Here is a 16,668-nt window from a genome sequence, read left to right on the forward strand (position 1 = left end):
TTCATAGTCCAGAATTAACACATTTCAGGTGTGTCTTCAGAGGTTCAGAGTTTCCAATTTCCTTTATCTGGTGTGGTAAAAACTAATTGCCTCTAGAGCCTATTTTAACCGCACCCATTTTTAAACATTTTTTACAGGTTGTCATTCCTGCTGTCTGGGCCAAGACCAACTTACAGAAGGTCTTTCAGACAACACCAACAACTACACTAGCTCCTGGAACTTCACCATTGGTACCGCCTTTCCAGGCTCAAATGGGAAGCTACCCAACAACTAGAATCTGGTTTTAAAAGGCATATCTGCTCTCCTGTCTCATTCTTCACCCATGCCTCTCATGTAAAACCAGGGCACTTCTCTGTCCCATTCTTTCTGGCAGTTAAGACCCTTCCCTTTCTCCTAGCCACCTGCCTTCTCATCTCCCTCAAGGAACGGATTCTTGAGGTCTCCAGGATGCCTCTCTAACCACACCTCCTGCTGAGTGTGAGCCCACCAACTCCCAACTCTCTCCTCTTCCGCATTATTCCATACACACAAGAAGTAGTCAGACTTGAGTCAAAGCCCCTACACCCAAAGAGTCTGTGATATTTGGTTGGAAGCTTCACCCCAGCCCCTGGCATCCATATACCCAAAGAATCTGGGATGTTTGGGTGAAAGTGTTGCCTCAGCCCCTGGTATCCATATATCCAAAAAGAGTCTGGAATGTTTGGGTAGAAAGTTCCATCCCAAGACCCCTCCCCTGGGAGTTGCCTCAGTCCAGGCTACACTTCGAAGAAAGCCCGCCAAACAGTGACCCCTCTCCAGAGATGCTCAAGACCACTCCCACAGGGTATTTAAACTGTCTCCTAGAGAACAAACACATGGTTTCCTGGTCTTCCTTCCCCATTTCTTCTCTGGGGGCTGGAATGCTACCCAGAAGCACTGGCTTCCATTCAACCTGAACTTTTTCTAATTTGGTTGATGTGGTCTGATTTGGGTTATTGTGTTGGCAGAGAGGTTTATCAGGCTGAAAAAAATTTTCACTGACATTCCAGATTTTGTTGATGGTAAAGACCAAAGTAATTTCTTCTGTCTTCCTGCTGAAATGTAGATGATGTGTAGGGACCCAGGAAGGTTGGATTGATGGTTGAAGAACTACAGGAAGGGAGGACTGTAGACTGGAAGAAGTGTTTCCCTACCTGCTTGCTGCCCAGGATCTGGGAGACCACCAGGGGCTAGTAAAGTACAGAGAGATTTGGAGCCAAAACGTCTGAGGTTATATAATCAAAAGCTGGAGAAAGTGAAATGGAAGCCCAGTCCTGAGAGGGAGAAGTTTAGGGTAAGGGTTGAGGGGCAAAGTGTTAGAAGAAGCTAGAGTTACTGAGACTTGTCCTGGGTTTCTTTGTGATGTGACAAGTAAGAGACATTAAAGTCTTGAAATACGAAAGTAGTTGATACTGAATAAGGCATTTGATACCTAGTAAACAGTCATACATTATCAATTTTATGTTGTGATGACACACAAACAAGCTTGTCACTGTCGATACAATTTTCCGTTCACTGACTTCCTGAAGGGGCTGTATTCCGAGCTTCTTGAGGATGGCTTCCTTATTGGTCTTCCTTTTAAGCTGCCGAGCTTAAAAAACAGAATAACTTCCCAGCTGATACCATCCAATATAAGTGACCTTCCTTGTTATAAGGCAAGGTTTGTGGTCCTGAGGCTCTTGCAACCAATGTCTGTCCAGTGCTAATCCAGTCCTCCTTCATACATGGCAGGCCCCATTTAGTTTGAAACGCTTGATTTTGTGGTTTCTGTTCCAGGAAGGTATCTCTAATTTTTTCATTAAAATGTTATCTCAGTAATTCAGTGTTATCAAAATAACTCAGTCTGCTTTTGGACATGTGTTTTCTGGGGCAGTTCTTGGCTTGCTTTATACCAGAGCCATGGTGTCCCTCTCCTCCTGGTTTCTGTGCAGCTACTACATAGAGACTCAGTGGATATGAGAATCTTTCTTGCCTGAGTTCAGTCAATCATTTATCTTATAGTGATTTGTTTTAGTAAGAGACCAGAACCAAAGAGTGTCATTCAGAATCTTCCTATAAGATACTGACACCAAAAAAAGAATTTGCTTTTTTCTTTATTCGTTCATGCATCATTTTTAATCACACATGAGTATGAGCCTATGTGAATGTGAGTGTAAGGTATGAAGCCTCAGGTCTCTGGAGCTAGAGTTACAGGCAGTTGTGAACTGCTCAGTAAGGGTGCTAGGAACTGATCTTTCTTAGCCTCTAAGGCCATTTCTCCAGGCCTCAGTTTTGTTCTTAAATTCATAGCTATGAAGGTATAGGCCTGATTCTCCTGGGCACAGGAGCATGACTTATAAGAGAAAAAAAAAACTGTAGCAGAAAAAAAAAAAAGAAACAGAAAGAGGAGAGATAGGCAGACCCAAGAAAGAGGTAAGGGTAAGAAGCAGGACATTTATTATTGAGGCATGGATAGTGTCTGCTTTGGAATTGACTCATTTTCTCTTTAAAACTTGGAACCCGCTGCTGGTTTTGATTACTTGCAACAGAAAAAGAGAATCCCTTCAAATCATGCTGTGGATCGAAGGAGGTTAAACTGACCCTTGGTCGCACTGTTATTTCTTCGGTGTGGGTTGACCACACACTGTGTTCTCGGCAATGAGGCCCTTCTGGGAAATGAACGGGACCGGTGACATTGAGCTCAAGTGCAAGCTTTCAGTGGAATTCTTTTTCTAGGTTTCTCAGAGAAAATGCACGGGCCTGGTGAGGACTGGATTCTGAATCCTCACGCTACAGGGCAGGCCCATGTGCAGCCTCTCCGCGTGTTTCCACCCCTGTGGCAACCAATCTGCCTCTTGCTCTTCCACATCTTTTACTTTTTTCTTAAAAGTGTGGTGCAGTTAATAAACAAATGCTCATGGGAAGCTTCCAGGTAACAATAGGATTCTTTGCAATGATACTCATGTGTTTTTCCTTTCTGTAATCTAGTTTAATGAAAACATATAGGCTGTAGTCCCTTGTGTGACTATTTCCTTTTGGGTATTGTAGGTTTTCATCATTCAAGTGAATGAGGGAAACTTGGTCCCTTATACAGACTCAGTACAGGTAATATTTGTATGTGTCAGTCACTTTTGTTGTCCCCATGACTAAATACCAGAGAGAAACTAATGCATAAAGAAGGAAAGTTCCCTTTGCTCACAGTTTTCGTGGCATCAGTTCACAGCTGGTTGGCCCTGTTGCTTTGGTCCTACGGTGATGCAACATTGTGATGCGTATGGGGTAACAAATCCATTGACCCCGTGGTTAAAATGTGAGAAAGAAAAGGAAGGGGCTGGAGACCTGGTACCCATTTTCAAGGGAGCTCAACAACATCCACCAAGCTTTAAGACCATACTGGCTACTAAGCCCTTTCCACTTGATCCTCTATGGGATGCTTGTCTAATTTATACTAGAATATAAATGCTAATCTCAGGTAAAGCTTAATGTTGACAACATTAATGCTGAATAAATGGTTTGAGTTTTATTAGTAACTATTTATTAGTCGCCTTTATTCACCTGCATAACCAAAGCAGTTAAGAGGATGGTTATTAGGCCCATAAGGTCTCACAACTGGAGCAGGGTAGGAAAGGCACCCTATAGCTGAGCTGATAATTTGAAATCCACTTTTGCTTCTTGGAATTTCTCCCATGGAATAATGTGTGGGGGGAAAGTGGGAGATGGTTGGTGGGGGTGAGGGTGAAAAATATTGACACAAACCTTGAAGTTCATTCTGAGGATAAAAATCAGGTCAGGAAAGCTGAGTGAGTAAGAGATAAATCTCTGTCTGAGGACCCAGAGAGTAAAGTGCTATATAATCAAGAGAATGTGAGTTCAAATCCCCAGCATTCATGTTAGAAAAAAATGGCTAGGTGCGGTAGCATGGGCAGGATTCTAAAACTCGGGGTTACTTCTCTGTAGGAAAGCTTAGAAAGGTGTGGAAGAAAACATCCAAAACAAGTGACGAGATTTCAAAAACCATACTGGTACTGGTATCCACTTGTAGCATTCAACAACTCCGCTGTAAAATCCAGTCTCTGCAGGGAAGGGGAAAAGGGAAAGAAGACCTTGTGTTCTCTCTTTATGGAAAGAACCTCAACCCTACACAGCAAGATCACAACCTGTGTTAGGAATACACATGAGACTTCGCATCCAAATAAACACATGGCTCAGCATGCGATGATCCCTGGGATGTGAATAAAAACAGTACGTCCAGTCTGGTGTCTAATACGTTTACTTCCCAGCAGCATAATACCACTTTGGTCAGGTTGAACCACTGCACAATTTTGCAGCTCTTTCGTAAAAACAACGAAAACAATTGGAAAGACACGATGTACATGCAATGCAATGGGGGGGAAACGGTACAATTGGCCAATCCTTCCCTATAAAGATGACATAGCCTTGGTTCGTCTGTGCACTGTGTATGTAGAAGCCCTTAGAGCGGGGGTTTTTGTTCTTTCGGTTTTTTGTAGCACCAGATAGACACAGTGGCTGACAATAAATACGTCTGAAGTCATTGAAACGTTTTTCACAAATAGAAATTTTCTGGATCTGGAACCTGGATGCCTGTCCCTGGCTTGAAGTACTGTTCATAAATGTACGATGAAATAAGATTCAGTTCTCACCCTGTTTTGTTTTTATTTCTGATGCGATTTGTTGACTATCATGAGTTGTAATTTACTAACAACTTTTATTTGCTACTTTGCAAATTCAGGGTATTTCTGTATACAACGACTCATCCATTTGAATATACTAGTGCTCCCACAGTCCACAGATCATGGTTAGGCACATGAACTATTGTGTCAGACTTCAGGGGTTCAAGCCCCAACTCCACCAGCTAATCAGGTGACCTTGGCAAAGTCATGCAGTCTGTGCTTTCGTTTTCCTGTGTGTGAGTAGAGCCTAGTGTGTAGAGCTGTCCTAGGGAGGTGTTTGTGAAAGCATTTGGCACACAAGCTGCAGCCTGGTAAGTACCTACTGCATGGTTAAGACTGTCACAACTGCCTACGTCACTGGGTTGTAAGTTTGCTTTATGGCTAAACTATGTGGCACATTTAAGGGGTATGTTCAGAAAAGCAAGCTCACGTAAATTATGCAGGAAATATTTCATGCCTCCCATGAGGTGAGGGTTTGCTTTTGTTCTAGCATGTGTGAAGAGGACCCAGGGATTTTGACCAGAATAAGCGCTAAGGAGTCCCTCACTGTGAACATTGGGATGGCATTACATTTGACTTCCTTCTCAATGCATTTCCAGAATCTAGCACACACCAGCGACACAGGCATATCTGTTAAATAAATAGATCCACGGAGACGTTTGGGGGGGGGGTGACATGGGAGCAATCTGAAGCTCAGGTACATTCTAGGAATCAAGGATGAAGAAAGTGGTCATGGAAAGCAGAAAGTTTAGAAACGATGTTTTCATTGACCGTGGACTGCTTTAACAAATAGAAATATCACAGGGGAATTTAATATGCTTGACAATATAACTTTTTTTTTTCAAAAAGAAACTAAAGCGTGGTCTTCTGTAAACTTTGGAAATGAAGTTCCTTATTTGAAGCACCCATGTCAAGTTGTCCAAGTGCTTTTGTAAAGAACTGGGGAGATTTTTTCCTACTCCTATAAATTTCTGTAAATCTGAATTCCCATGCATTTCCCCTGACTTACAGACCCTTAAATCTTTGAGATAGTTCATGTAATTTGATTCCAGATCCTATCTTAGAGAAAATCCTGGCTCTGACTATGGCACATGAAATTCTTGTGCCAATTAATATGCTAGTCAAGTCAAAATTAATTCATATATCCCCTCTTGAATCATTTATTCATTCAACAAATAGTCATTGAGTGCCCCATAGTGTGCCAGTCCATCCACAGGGCTGCAGTCACATCGCTTGGTCTTATTTGGGATCTAAATAAGGACAGAATGTGGGGGGAGGTCTTACTCAAAGGGTTCCCTGAATCCTCAGGGAATGATCTTTATCTGTGTTGCAATTTTGAGAATTTTGAAGCTACTCTTAAATATCATCTATGAGTGCTTAAAAGCAAAGCCATGCTAAAAAGGTGAAAAATCCAGGCACTCATTCACACACCTATAGATAGTAATAGATGCAGAAAGCAAAGTACCACATTCGGTGCCCTGAAAGTGCACCCACGTAAAGGAAATAGAATCAGCTTGGTGTCACGTTTGAGAACCTCATTTGCAAATGGGTGTAATTTGTCTCTAAGTTCTTTAGATACAAGCTCCAGTTTTTAACAAGCCCCTGGATGCTAAACTTTTCATTTAGATCTTAGCGTAGTCTTAAGAGATAGCGGTGGCTCTCACTGCTAGAGAGTTCCCTATTGATTACTTGATTGAGGAAGACAAAGTCTGTTATTCTTCCAAAGTCGATTGTAATTTAGGGTCATTATCCCCCTGCAGTTGTCCCGTTGTAAATGGCGACAGAATCAAAATGGAAATGCTCCAATGAAGAGGTTCAGTGATTCTTTGACCTTCTGGGCTTGCCTCAGAAATTGCAGCAGGGAAAACGCCCAGAAGAGGTTTGTTGCACTGCCTAACCACCTTGACCCGGGGAAAGAACTGAGATTCATTTCCTCAGATCCCTGTTGAGAAGTCACAGCCGTTTCTCCCTAACTGTTCACATAACATTTCTGATATTTGTATTGAACGGAATGGAAGAGTAGTCTATTCTGCCTTTTTCTTTGATCGGATGACATCAGCCACGGCAATGGCTCTATATGTGATTTTCTAGGAATAGAGAATGTCAGGCCAAATTGAGGAAGATTTGTTCTTCCTTTTCTGTCTTGCTTCAATGAAACTTCAGAGACCCATCGGTGGCACTGTAAGTCTTTGAGGATGTCACTCGTAATCACAATTTTAGGGAAATGCTTGCATTTCAACAAGCTGTACTTCACTGAAGTAAACCAGCCATTTGTATGTGAGCCCCACTAAGACATGTAACCTATCCTTGGCTTCTGTACATATGATGGATTGCTTCATCTCAACAAACAACCTGGTATACATTTATCAGCACGACACACTGTACGAATGAAGCATAAAATACAGAGACTTCTAGAAAACAACAGTGGAAAGCATCTGCTTATTTCATAGCTGTTTCTGACAATACTCGTATTGATGGGAAACCATGTGTTGACTTCGAGATTAACTAAACGCTTAACAGCTAAGTGAAAACGTACTCATCTTAAGCTCCAAATTTATACAATGTACTGAAACTCATTGAAATGACCATTTTCTCACTGTAAGGGTAAGATGACTTCCTTTTATGAGACTGTTGTGGCATCTTCTGAATAGCTTTAATATTTCTTTGTTAAATGATAACTAAAATATAGGTTTATTATTTTTTCTTATAAAAATGAGAACTATCTTTCAAACTGAATAATATTCATATTGTCTCCACTTCATTCTTTTTCTCATGCTTGTCCCTTTTATTGACCTGTTTTATATAACATTCTGGGTTCTTGCTGACGCCTTCCCCAACTTCTCTCTTGTAAAAAATAATGATTTTCAGGATGGGAACCTGTTACCGCAACAGAATTGTCTTGAAATAAGTTGGTGTAGCTCTTGGCTTTTTCACTCTTTGTCACCTGGTTGGTGATGCACTATCTAGAGCAGTAAGACATTTCTGTTGAAAATAGTGCCACCCAACAGTGTGAAATAAAACATGCTGGGCAAATCTAATTGGTTTTGTTTAGTTTCAAAAAGATGGCTTGTAAGCCATGCTTCAGAAATTTTCTATGTTGGAGGACTATCTGAAATATCAGGTTTGTTGTGTCTTGGTGGGGAACCATTTTCTGTTTGTAAAATTGGACATAGTAAAATATCTGACTCTATTTCAACAGTTCAACTAGCTTTAACTAGGCAGTTATTCTTTTGTGTGCGTGTATGTGTGTGTGTGTGTGTGTATTTTTGTGCTTAAAGTATTTACGTGCCCAGATAGTTAAGGTTTCCTTCTCATTACAGTATGGAAAACCATATTAGGGGCCTATATTTACCCTAAACTGAAAAAGTATTTGTGTTCAGGATGCCCTAACAGATTTTTGTGAAAGTTGAAAAACCTTATTGGGGATTTACAAGTGGGAATATGCAAACTAGAATAGATTTCTCTTTGGAGGAAGCAGTGTCTGTCATTCACAATACTGGTACCACTGGGTTTCACATACCTCAATGTAAGTGGGCCAATACCTTTGATACTAGACTGTCAAAAATATACTGTTTGCATTTAGGGAAATTAATCAAAACTTTCTGTGATATATCCCCTTGGATGTATATCTATGTGTACCTATTATAATTCAGTTTTATAAATTTCCAAGATTTGAAATATCAAATAGATATCTATGAAAGCACACTAATGTGTGCAGGATGGGTTTAGACTTCTCCAAAGTTTATCAATAAAAATAAATAAATAAAATTTAACAAGAAAATATGGAGGGCTGGTTACCCATATCAACTGAGGATGAGTTCATAAAGTGAAGATAATCTCTTACCAGAGTAGTAAACCTTGGTAAACAAAGAACCAAGTTAGAGCAAGTGTACTCTGGTCTTAAATATTTTGTGGAATAAATATACATTATACTCCGTTGAAATTAATAATAGATATAACAATACTTAAATTTTTAAAAAGCACAGTATTGAGTTCCAACCCCTGCTTCTAAAAATTAAAAGTTCAGCTAAAATATCCTACTCTGCTAAGACACTCAGAAATGGATAAAAACAGAAAATAAGAAAGCCAACTGGTTCCAGGTTCTAAAGAGATTATGTAAGATAAGAACTTGCCATTTTCAAGAGGAGAATAGAGGTTGGGTTTAACTAAATCAAATTCCAATTCGGACAGCTCAGCAATATAGACTATGAAAGCGGTGAGGGTGAGGGACAATGTGTAGGTTACTTTCAAGTGGCCACAACCTTGAACTGATGCAGTTTGAACTATAGCCTAATGAAGGGTTCTCTAACCTCCGGAAGAGCCTCAGACTAAAGAATCACTTAATCCTAGCCCTGGCGATTTGTTCAAAAGTCACAGACTTTATTCTTACACTGCTTCAGTCTGCAGACTGGAGAAGTCCCTCCCTCAACACACTGGGAGTTTCCACTGCCATGAACGGAAGGTCTGAGTGGGTAAAAAGCAATGAGCAGGGGGCTGGTACCCAGAGGAGGAAGATGTTGAACTGCCGTGGGAAAGGATGGAGACAGCACGTGTTCACAGCTTTGTGACAGGTGCAGTTATTATTGGTGTTGCCTTTCCCTTTTTCTATGTGCTGGGATTCTTGAACACGGTTCCAAATTCTTGACTGTCTGATGGTTGACCTGGTAGCTTTTCTTCATGGCCTAAAAATGGAGTTGGGTAGAGGAAGACAATAGAGAGAAATCAGTGATTAGGATTCATTTTTTAAACTATGAATCACTAAAAACATCAAGAATATTCACTACATGATATCTTAGTCACTGTTCTATTGCTGTGAAGAGACACCGTGACAAAGGCACCTTATGAAAGAAAGCATTTAACTGGGGGTTTGCTTATGGTTTTAGAGGGTGAGACCATGAGCTTGTTTGGGGACAGTATTGCATCAAGGAGGCAGGATTAACACTGGAGGAGTCACATAATCAGGAAGCAGAGTGGCAGGGTGGGGAGAAGCTGGGCATAGTAATCTTTTGAAATCTCAAAGCTCCTGTATGGTACACCTCCTCCAGTAAGGCCACACTAGCTAATCTTTCCAAAAACAGTTCTACAAAATGGGAAGCTAACATTCAAACATGGGAGACGATGGTGGTGTGCTGGACAGTATCATGTATTTGACATAGGCTGGAGGCGTTTGAGAGCAGGGAATCTCAGCTGAGAAAATGCCTTCATAAAGTCAGGCTGTAGGCAAGGCTGTAGAGCATTTTACTGATTGATGGGGCGGTCCCAGACCATTGTGAGTGATACCACCCCTGGGCTAGTGGTACTGAGTTGTGGAATATATGAATATGTATATATACATATATTAACTTGTAAAGCTATGTTACATTTGTTTATGCTGTGGAATATTACTTTAACTGCATAAAGATGTGTTAAATTTGCTTATGCTGCATTTGTTTAACGATGTAAGGATATGTGTTTAATTATGTAAAGGTGTGCCTGCTTAAGGCACCTGATTGGTCCAATACAGAGCTAAATGGTCAATAGCTAGGCAGAGAAAGGATAGGCGGGGCTGGCAGGCAGAGAGAAGGAACAGGAGGAGGAACCTAGGTTCAGGAGAAGAACAAGAAGGAGAGAGAGAGAGAGAGAGAGAGAGAGAGAGAGAGAGAGAGAGAGAGAGAGAGGAGAATGAGCAAGAAAGTGAGGGACCTGCCTGGGGTAAGAAACCACACACACAGCTGTCTGCCAGCCAGTCAGATACTGCAGGAAACAGGGAAGTAAGACATACAGAAGGAAAGAAAAGTAAAAGCCCAGAGGCAAAATGTAGATAAAGAGAAACAGATTAATTTAAGTCAAAAGAGCTAAGAAAAGGAACCGCCTAAGCGAGGTTGAGCATTCATAACTAAGAAGAAGTCTCTGTGTCATGATTTAGGAGTTGGTTGGTGGTCCAAAAGAAAAAGCCTGGTAGGGTCCTAGGTGTTGTAAGAAAACAGGCTGAACAAGCTGTGAAAAGCCAGCCAGTAAGCAGCACTCCTCCACGGCCTCTGCATCAGCTCCTGCCTCCAGGTTTCTGCCCAGTTTGAGTTCCTGACTTGGCTTCCCTCAGTGGACTGTGATTCAGGATATGTGAGCCAAATAAACCCTTTTCTCCCCCAGGTGAATTTTAGTCGTGAAGTTTCATCCCAGCAATAATAACGGTAACTAAGACAGGGAGGCATTCTCGTTGAAACCACCACAGTGAGAATGGCTTGGATTATGTGGGGCACCATCATTCATTCACGGTCTTCCACACGTGAAAAAAACAAAACAAAACAAAACACAACAACAAGAAAACCCTGATATTAAGGAAGTCATTGATGGACATGACAGGAAAAGCTGTAACATTTCCCAAAATGAAATAAAGAATTGAGTTTGGAAACATTTCAAATACTTAACATTTGTTCCTATTAGTTCTAGATGATCCTAATTCTCTCCATGAAGGCAAAAAAAAAAATCCAAGTAGCATTCATAGTGTGTCTATAACTAACACCACAGCATTTAGCAATGCCTTTCCTGAGATGGAAGCCTTCAAAGCCTTTGGCTGACCAGTGGGAAACACCAATATCCCTTGTCAGAGGCAGAAATTAAGTGCCACCCCTCCCCCAAGGTCAGTCTGACACCACGTAGAACAGGCAGTGTCATTTGTCTGTCCAGATTTGGGGGTGCTGCTCCCCCTGAACCCCTCCCTCAGAACTATCGCACTTCAGCTAGTACAGAATCATTTCTCCTAGTCTCTGTTTTTAAGGATGCTGCTATTTTTGCTTCAGTCAATGCCCCCAAATGCACAAAATAGATTTCCAACAAATTGTTTTGCCTACTCTTCACTGACCCACTGGCTGAAAGTCTTCTAGTGATGTGCCAGCAAGCACAGGGGCTACAGAATACACACAGACGTGTAAGAGGCCACTGGGCAGAAGCAAATTGCCTTCCTGCATTGTATAAAGTGTAAATTCCATCAGCATTTTAACCACTTCAGTATCAGTAGCAACAGTTTATCATGAATGAAATGTACAAAATGGTCCCTAATTGATGTGTTGTATTGACTTACATAGTTCTCCTTTCTTATTTAATCTTCATAAGACAGCATTTTATTCAGATATTTTGTGTTAAAAATTTGTTGGATTTAACATTTTCTTTGAACAATGAATCTATTTCCTCTATTGACTCTTCAATGCCTGAGATTCTCTTTTCCATTTCCTGCATTCTGTTGTTTATGTTTGCAACTGTAGTTTCTGATCATTTCTCCAGATTTTCCATTTCCAGAGTTTCCTCAGTTTGTGTTCTCCTTATAGCCTCTATTTCAGTTTTTAAGTCATGAACCTGTTTAAGTCCTTCATCTGTTTGATTGCTTTTCTTTTTGGTTTTCTTTAAGGGATTTGTTGATCTCTTCCAATTTTTCATTTGTCCTTTCTTCCATTTCTTTAAAGGAATTTTTTCATTTCCTCTTTAAGAGCTTCAATTGCCTGGTAAATTTATTTTTAACGACATTTTCTTCTGCTTCATCTATGTTGGGATGTTCAGATGTTCAGGTCTTGTTGCTCTAGAACTATTGATTTCTGATGGTGCTCTACTTCTAATTGTGTTGTTGAGTATATTCTTACCATACTGTCTACATGTCTTTTCCTCCACTTGGTTCAGGTGGAGCCTGTTCTTCTGGAGTTCCTCTTCCTCCAATTGGTTAAGCTGGAGTCTTTGACTCCCTTCAATGCTCCTTTCAGTTACAGGCAAGGTTGTGCGTTTCGGTGATGGCTTCTCCATGTGTATATAGGCCCAAAACTCAGATGTTCGCAGCTCCCGCCGTCACTCCTCCAGGTGCAGGCGGTGTCTCAGTTCCAGTGGTCGCTCCTCTAGGTGCAGGCAGAACTGGGGCTGAGGCTCCTGTTCTGGATAGTCCTGGACACCACTGTTGTCACCACGGCCTGCTGACTGGTACTGATGCTGTCTCCCAGTGTGGTGTGGCCTGGGCCTGCTGCCTGGTGTTGACACTGTCAAACCTTTACTCTGTATTGCCTCGTGTCTCTCCTCAGAAAGAGTTCTTGCTTGTATTGTTTCATAAACATTAGCGTTCTTGTTACTTCTGCTCCAGATTTCTACTTGATGGACTCTGGATTCCTCATATTTGCTTTTATTGGGTCACCCTATGGGATCTACTGTTCCCAGTGGCTGGGTCGGTGGTTTTGGCAACAACTCCTTGGTATTAACAGGAGGTAGAGAAAGATTTCGGAAATGATGAAGTAAAAGGAACAGGTGTAAAGAGCAGATGGTAGGGTCAGTGAGGCAGATGGCAAATGCCAACTCCTATGTTCATATGTGGGGGTTTGTCACGGTTTCATAGTTGATGAATTCTTTGTCCTATCCTTGCCCAACAATGGAGTGCAGGAACAGGCGTTGGTCTTGGGACTTTTCTTGGACTAGTAATGCAATGGTTTAAATAAAATGGTGCCTTTCCTCCAGGGGTGGCAGCGGGCCAGCCACTAGGGGGAGCTGAGTCCCATGAGGATCCCTGGCGGGTATGAGACAGAGATGGATAGGCACACCATGCAGAGTGAGTTTGGTTATAGTTTGTTCAGTAAAAGGGAAGAAGGAGAGAGAGAGAGAGAGAGAGAGAGAGAGAGAGAGAGAGAGAGAGAGAGAGGTGGGGGGGACAGAAAGGAGAAGAGACCTCAGTCATCTCTTCTGAAGAGAGACAGGGCAGAGAGAATATAGGCTTAAAGAAGAACAAAAATCTGCTTGCCTCGGTGGAAGGGGGGAAGTGGGAGAGGGCACTTTAGAGACAAACCCTGCCCACACCCCCTTCCTCTGAGGCACTTCCTGCACTCTGTCCTGTCTCTCTTTGGAAGAGGTGGCAGCCGTCCTCCCTTCCCCCCTCTGTTTCTCTCTCTCTCTGTTCTCTCTCTCTCTCATTCTCTTTTTCCTTCCCTCCCTCCCTTCCTTTCTTCCCTCCTTCGCTCCCTTCCCTTTCCTCCCATAACCCACCGAATAGACTATACCCAAACCTCTTTCTGCATGGCATGCCTATTTGTCTATGTCTCTCATCTACCACAGCTCCCAGTGGGACTGGCAGCCCTGTCTCTCACACACTGCCTCCCACCCACCTGGAACCCACAGAGGCCACAGGTTGTGGGACCTGGCTACCCATCATGGCTCACCACTGCTGCCCCTTGGGGAACTGCGCCATTTTATCTAAACCATTACAGTTAATATATGAAAAAGTGTTAGTGTTCCTCTTGTTTTATTATTCTTTGAAAATCTGAGTGAAAATCCAAATGTATATATGAAATCGTGTTTTCAAACTAAAAATCTGTATAAGATGAATAAACACCGTACACTCTGAAAGAAGTGCCATCACATGACAAACCCTATAATCATATTGTATTTTAGATTTCTTTCATGTAACTTTGGAATATTCATATATTTACATTTTTGGAAATGGGATCTAATCTAATGAGGATAAAAGACAATTTTAATTTGGCAGGATTTAAAATTCAAGTGGGTATGGAAGATAAACCCTGTCCGACTTACATTCCATCTGCTTTTCTTTCTTATCCGTTTCCCATTCACAGTGACTTCATAATTTAAAGTTCTCAGATAACATACATTGCCTCTGATTCGGAGAATATGAAGTTATATTTCATCGGATAAGCAGTGAGACTGTATCTGACAGCTATTCTGATTTGATTATCTGGTCTTGACTTTAATGGCAACAAAAAATCTCAAAGATCTGCTTCCAGTTAAACAGATTTAATAAGCTTGAAAATCCTTAAGAATAACTGTAGTATAAATTAGTAAGTGTTGTAAATCTTTTCTGACTCCTTAAAGATCAAGGTAATTAAAACAAGAGCTCACGTGGGTCTTTTTTACTGTATTCAGCGTAAAATCCACTAGTGACATGAACTGGGTGTGCTTTGATTGTTTTTAAAATGGTCACATTTAATGTCAAGGGGCTGTCACTGTGTACTGCATGAGCTCTCTTTATGGGCATAGATACAAAGATCATATTCAAGCAAACAGAACTTTCCCACATTCTGCGTCAACAACAAAAGACACCTGGTGCTTTTGTTTACTGGTAAAATATGTAAGTGGATTTCTAATGAGCTGTAGGAAATCTTGAAGTGACTTAATAAGGAGGGAACAGGGACTAGAAAGACAAATGACTATATATGTCATATATAGTCCATATATATATCCAAAGATAACTGAAGTAGCAAAACATGGGCAGCTTTCACAGTAAGCTCTCAGAAGTCTGACTGACACATACTACTTTCAAAATATCCCTGGGCAATTTTACTCAGGGCAAACATCATAAATCACCCAGAAGAATAGCTATGAGCCTGTAATACCAGGAATAGAAGAAACAATAGCATTAGCATAACGCATGCTAGCGATTGATTAGAGAATCATGGATTTCCTCTACTACCAAAAGGACTTTTTGATAATATTCTGAGACTACTGAATTAGTAACTGAGGATAAATCTTTAGGCAAAATGTCTAGTCTATTCATTGTATTTATCCCAACCACACAGTCTATGCCATTCCATCTCTTGCCCGGATCACTGTATCTTTCATTCATATATATATATATATATATATATATATATATATATATATATATCCAACTTGTCTCTTTCCATCATAACCCTGTAATTCTCTATTGTCACAGAAGCTGAATTATCTTTATAGAACATAAATCAAATCATGCCACCTTTTTGCTTAAAAACCATCATGTCCCATTGCAATAAAATCTAATTTCTTTAATAGGGTGTGGAGGCTTTCTGTACCCAGTCCCTACATGTCTTTTTGACCTCACAGCCCACCACTGTCATTATCATTCATTGTTCCCACCTCTTAAGGTCTTCTTTCTCTTCTTCAAATACAAACAACTCATACACTCTCACACTGGCCATTTCTTCCCTTATTATGTCCTTGGGGGCTGCTCCGTGGCATTCAGTTTCATCTCAGATGCTTTTTCCTTTGAGAACTTTGCGTCTTAACTGACCACCTAGCTAGAGTCCATTCAAACAGTCTCCATTTAACTTTTCAAAGTACTGCTCCCAAAAGGATGTAGACTTATTTTCTTGCTTAGTTATTAATTATGCCCTCTAAGCAGAACGCAGCCCCATGAAGATAAAGTGTTTTGCTCCCTGGACAGTGCCTGGCCACGGTTGTGCTAAAAGGCATGTGGTATTGAATCGAAATACTTTGGGGTCTTTAATCCATTTGGACTTGAGTTTTGTGCATGGTGATAGATATGGATCTATTTTCATTCTTTTACAGATTGACATCCAGTTTTGCCAGCACAATTTGTTGAAAATGCTGTCTTTTTTCCATTGTATACTTTTAGCTCCTTTATCGAAAATCAGGTGCTCAAAGGTTTGTGGGTTAAAGTCAGGGTCTTCTATTCGATTCCATTGGTCGACTTCTCTGTTTTTATGCCAATACCAGGCTGTTTTCAATACTGTAGCTCTATAATAGAGTTTGAAGTCAGGGATGGTAATGCCTCCAGACAATCCTTTATTGTATAAGATTGTTCTGGCTATCCTGGGTTTTTTGTTCCTCCATATAAAGTTGATTATTGTCTTCTCCAGATCTGTGAAGAATTTTGATGGGATTTTGATGGGGATTGCATTGAATCTATAGATTGCTTTTGGTAGAATTGCCATTTTTACTATATTGATCCTCCCAATCCAAGAGCAAGGGAGGTCCTTCCATTTTCTGGTGTCTTAGAAAACACTATCCTGAGTGAGGTAAGCCAGACCCAAAAAGAGGAACATGGGATGTACTCACTCATATTTGGTTTCTAGCCATAAATAAAGGACATTGGGCTTATAATGCATGTTCCTAGAGAAGCTAAGTAAGAAGGTGAACCCAAAGACAAACACATAGGCATCCTCATGAATATTAACCTTCATCAGGCGATGAAAGGAGACAGAGACAGAGGAGCACGGGACAGAAATCTCAAGGTCCAAAT

The 16,668-nt window shown here is 41.0% G+C and overlaps 1 protein-coding gene across 6 annotated transcripts in view; it reads right to left on the minus strand.

Moving 5' to 3' along the window:
- Positions 1 to 9,046: 9,046 nt before the first annotated feature.
- Positions 9,047 to 16,668, minus strand: part of Lin7a (lin-7 cell polarity scaffold A) — a 129,994-nt gene continuing 122,372 nt past the window's right edge. For all 6 annotated transcript variants that reach the window (XM_075954239.1, XM_075954238.1, XM_075954241.1 and 3 more), the window contains one exon: positions 9,047 to 9,370. The gene's annotated coding sequence lies outside the window, so the exon portion shown is untranslated. The remainder of the gene's footprint in view (positions 9,371 to 16,668) is intronic.

This window comes from Microtus pennsylvanicus, chromosome 20, assembly GCF_037038515.1.
Source record: "Microtus pennsylvanicus isolate mMicPen1 chromosome 20, mMicPen1.hap1, whole genome shotgun sequence".
NCBI lineage: Eukaryota > Metazoa > Chordata > Mammalia > Rodentia > Cricetidae > Microtus > Microtus pennsylvanicus.